The 5,099-nt window shown below is 40.9% G+C and overlaps 1 pseudogene; it reads right to left on the bottom strand.

Moving 5' to 3' along the window:
* Positions 1-1,452: 1,452 nt before the first annotated feature.
* Positions 1,453-1,858, bottom strand: LOC145509422 (ubiquitin-conjugating enzyme E2 D3 pseudogene; annotated as a pseudogene).
* Positions 1,859-5,099: the final 3,241 nt, after the last annotated feature.

Here is a 5,099-nt window from a genome sequence, read left to right as displayed (position 1 = left end):
AAGGGACAATAAGACGTAGTGATAGGATTCAAATACAAGCAATTTGACTTTGTTCTCAAACATTATGCTCAGGGGATGATGGAGTCAGGTCAGGGGGCAGGCTTTCAGAAACAAAATGGAGCTCAGACTGAGCCTTCAAGACTGAGATGGAGTTAACTAGCAGAGGGATGAAGAAGAACAGGTGAGGACATTGTGGAGATGAAGGCTATGAGTCAAGACAAGGCATGAACGTGACACCCAGCATCCATCGATCATGTCAGGATCTCCATGCTGCTGCTGCTGCTGGGTAGGCTCCCAGGGAGACTGAGGGAAAGCAGGAGGGAGATAGGGCTCAGCAGTGAGGCTGGAGCAGTGTAGGGCTTCATCAGGGTGGGCTTTGCAGACCTCCTCAGGAGACCTGGGTCTTACCCTGTTCCTCACTGTTCCATTGCTAACCTTGTCTGACTCTTTGTGACCCCATGGACTGCAGAGTGCCAAGCTTCCCTGTCCTTCGCTATTTTCAGGAGTTTGGGCAAACTCATGTCCATAGAGTCGGTGATGCTATCCAACCATCTCATCCTTTGTTGCCCCCTAGTCTTCATACACAACTACGTTTTATGGGGCTTTTTTCTGTTTGTTCACATTGCCTTGACCCACATTTTTTTTTCGTTTATGCAACTTTATTGAAGAAATATAAATCAATTGCTAGCAGAGCTATTACTTGATCACTCACCCATTGACAACTTGCATCATTTATTCTGTTCTATATTAAACAGTGATTGGAAGATAGATTAACTAATAGCTCCAAGCCTCCTAACAATTTAAATGAAAATTATAAAATGTTGGAAGCTCTATTTTGGAATATGAAGGGTGTTTGACTTCCAATTTCCATTGTCTGTGGAACAAGAACAGGTCACTCCCTTACTGATATGCATAAAATGCATCACATTTTCTGTTCTGTTGATGCTATAAATTCAATACCAGTTCTCCAGCCACATCAGTTATGAGCATAATGTATACCATCTATCTCTAAAGGTGGAAGGCTTAAACATGCATGGAAGCTGCTAGAAGAATGCTGCTTCCTTTCATGTGACAACTCAGCATCCATCACCCTTCCTCTCAGATGATTCTTCAGCTTGTTAGAGCAGTGAGGAATGGTTTTAGTCTCATAACCAAGTTAGAGTGAAAGTCATTGGCCATATAATACACATGCTCCATTTTTTAGAAAAATTCTGAACCTTGGGCAACTGTTCTCTTGTAACTACTTTATAGTTTCTAAAAGTAGTTATTGTCCAAAGCTGGAAGAACTTAAGTCTTCTCAGATGAGCATGTGAATGAATGGAAGGTGGTAAACAAAAAAAAAAATTAAAAAGATGAGATCTGATAGGGGAGCTGCCGAATAAGAAAAGCAAAAAAGGAACAGTATAAGCTTATTCCAGCTATAATGCAGATTATTCTGACTTTAAGGCAGCATCACATGTTACACTTCTGAGTCCATTCTAGAGAGATACTCTGTTGTACTTTGTCTGTCTTACAGATTTGTTCAGGCTCTGGCAGTAGGGGGTCACCTGGGTTTGGATCACATGGCAGTGAACAGAGGGATAAAAGAACTTTAGAAATAGTTGAACCACGAGACCACCGGGATCTTAGAATACCGAGACAAATGCTGCCATTACTGTTAATGTTTGGAGGATAAATTCTTGTCATAAATGCAACCTTAGGTGGTTTAAAGGGGTAGTCATAGGAAAATAAATTGTCAAAAACAATTCTCCAGCTTGATACGGGCTGTCATTTGGTCCCAGGAATGTGGCTTCCCACGAAACGTATCATCCCCCACTGGACCTGCACTAGGTTCCTTATTAATCTGTTTCAGCGCCATAGTCTGTGCTTGTCGCCTGGCTCCTCACTATTTCAGGGTGTGCTCAAGGTCCTGCCAAAACCCTTGATTATCCCAGCGGCTCTGAAAGGTGGTCTCTTGGTCTCACACCGGCTCTGCCAGACACAGGCCTCCCTCACGATGGGGCCTCAGCTTCCTGCCCACATGGCAGCTTGACCTGCAATTTATAAATTGAGTAAATATCAAGTCACTTTTTTGAGGGGGGGACTCAGTTTCCTCATTATGATTTAAGGAGTTTGGTTTAGATGACCACTTAGATCCCTTCTAGTTGAGCTTTGTATCCATTTATCTCATCTCTTCGTTCTCTTGTTTGTGTGATTAAGTTCTTTCTAAAGTTAAACTTTACCAGGCTTATGTATCTCTGCCTCAGCTCAGTATAGAAGTGAAGTTTGGTGAAACCCTAGGTAATTACAGTTTAAAGGAGTGATGCTCCTCATTACTCACTTCAGTATGGAAGCTGGTGGTGATGCTAAGGGGTGACACAGCAGTAGCAGAATTACAAGTTAGATGTGCACGTGGATAAAACCAAATTACATATCAGTGAGCCACGGCGCTCATAAAATGTTATTACTGTAGCGTGCACTAATTCTTTGTTCTTTGCCTCTCCTGACTGTGGTGAACTCTGATCCAGGGACCGTGCTTTGACCCATCATCCGTCTTCTCGATCGCCTCAGCCCCATCGCTTCTTCTGCCAAACCATGTTGTCTCGTAGCCAGGTCAGCGCCCCTCTCCCAGTCTCTCATGCTCCTTTGTGACCGTACTCTCTCTGGGGCCTTCACTGAAGAGTCCATCTCGGATTCGCCCTGTTACAAAGCTAACTTTTTCTCTCTTGTTACAGTCAATGGGCTTTTCTTCCCACCTCTCTTTAAACTTAAGTCTCATCTGTTTCATGTTGCTTGATACACTTGAAAGAAATTTCCATTTGCCAGAAGTTTATTGAACACTACCTGTTTGCAAAAAACGTCTTGGTCACTTTTGCTTTAAAGTTTTGATTATACGTTGGAAGGAGGGGTCCACAAGACTCGCGAGCAGATTGTCTCACGGGATGGATTTTTTCCTTCCCTTCTGCTCTCTGCCGCTCCTTCTCTCATTCCCTCCTCTTGGCCCCTCCCTTCTTTCCCAGAAAGGACACAAAACAGGTTTCACAAAGCAATACCGCGTGACTGGAGCAAATCAAACTAGAATTGTGTGATTACGGAAATAAAGGCAGAAGTCAGGAATGGGGTTAAGTTGAACACAAATGGTACCAGGTCCTTCCTGTACATCTGTTAAAGGCAAGACACAGCTTGGCTCTAATCAGGAGCTAATGCCTAAGGGGAAAGCAGACCCACTGGACCCAGAGGACATGCGCAAGTGGCACCAAGGTGAAGGGTGGTGTTTCTTGGACTGAGAATTCAGGGGAACTTCTGCCATGAATCCCCACGAAGGAGACCCGACCCCGCACAGCCTTCGCAGTGGTATCTTTACAAAAAGCAGCCACCACAAAATGTTTGAAAGATCTGTACTTTGAGGCTTGTGTCATGCCAAAGCCAACTCAGAACAATTAACTCCAGAGGCGGCCCTGACGCGCTGTGGTCAGTCAGTGAGGGCTGGACTTCCCAACCTGGGGAGCAGGACCAGTGCTGCAGCTCATTAGTTACAGGGAACTTTGGGGGAAGGGACACAAGCTTCCGGGGCCAAAGTAATTTGAATTTGCAAACTCTCTGAAGGTTGGAAATGCGCATTAGAATATAAGGACTCTGGATAGTCCTTCAAAGGAAACAGTCTCACCTTTGTTTACCTGCTGTTTCCCCAAACATGTTAAACGTGGAACTGGCTTTTATTTTTTCATTTTGTTGTTTTTGTCTCCCAGCTCATTACTTGGGCCACTTTATTATATTTAAGAAACTGATTAGAGGTTAATAAAATTAATTGGATGAATCAAACACAAATGTTTATCTTACTTTCTTAATGTATTTTCTTATTTTCCTAATGTACTAGAAGCTATACTAGCTTCTAGACTGTTTTAAAATCATGGTGGAAATTAAGTGAAATTGAATTAAGTCTCACTAAGGATTTCAATGACATTTTACTTTGGGTCAGAAAACAAGCTTTTCCTTTTAGAATACAGGAAAATGTCCATTTTGATATTTTAAAAATGACTACTTAAAATACCGTTGACATCATTTTAACCATACTCACTTATAACTTTTCCAATACACTGAATATTAATTTAGAAAAACTGCTGTTGGTTGAGGTTTTTTGAGCAATGTTTTTTTTTAACTGAACTAGTGAATCATTTTAGGGATACACCATAATTAAACATAAAAGACAAACATTTCTTAGCTGTGTACCAGACACTTTCTAATCTCTAAGTAGAAATGAATAATTAACAATACATTCTACCTTCTGTCCCTTTTTCAATGTAAAGAGACAGGAGATTAAGGGTATTTAAAGAAACACTGCTGCAAGCCTTCTGGCTGTATTATTAGATGTACAAAATCCTCCTCAGGACTATTTTTTCCCCAAGCAAACAACCAAATAAACAAGCATCAGTGAATGAACTGTGTATGGGCCACAAGTTCTCCTCCAGATATTTTCCAAGCAGTACTTTGCGGTGGGTAGTTCTTGTCCATTCTCAGTGCATTATTCTCTTTTCTTAGTTATGCAGACTTGCTATTTTGGGATCACTGTTTATCTGAGGTATAAAGCCGATTCTAGCCTATCGTCATGTTTAGAACCCACATGATAATTAAATTTTCCTACTGAGAAAATTACTAGACACAGAGAAGAAATCCTTGTTTACTAGGTAGACTTTCCTGGTTAGGAGAAGTTCTTCACATTGGGCATTTTAAAAGGGTTATATACAATATAAGATAATATTTTATAGAGATAGATAGATATTAGTTGAAACTGATCAGTCCAGTGAGAGATATACAATATTCCTCTTTTGAAAGTTACACACAGTACAACGTATCAACTGGAAGGGTCTTACCTCATAATTTTATAGCTTCAGAAGCTGAAAGTTAGAAACGGGAAGGGATTTTCCCATAATTACCTACAAGTTAGTGGCAAAAATTAGAACATATCCTGGATGTTCTAATTCCTAGTTTTTCTCATAACAATATGCTGATTTTTCATAGAAATCTTTATAGAGAAGTCACATATTTTTTTCTCTTGATCAAATAGGTTTATAAAATTGTGAGGTCATGGAGTTTATAAGTGTTTATTAAGCACTGACTAT

This window comes from Giraffa tippelskirchi, chromosome 6 (assembly GCF_054371585.1).
Source record: "Giraffa tippelskirchi isolate mGirTip1 chromosome 6, T2T-mGirTip1v1.2.pri, whole genome shotgun sequence".
NCBI classification, from domain to species: Eukaryota; Metazoa; Chordata; class Mammalia; order Artiodactyla; family Giraffidae; genus Giraffa; species Giraffa tippelskirchi.
This window is presented reverse-complemented; position numbering and strand designations above follow the sequence as displayed.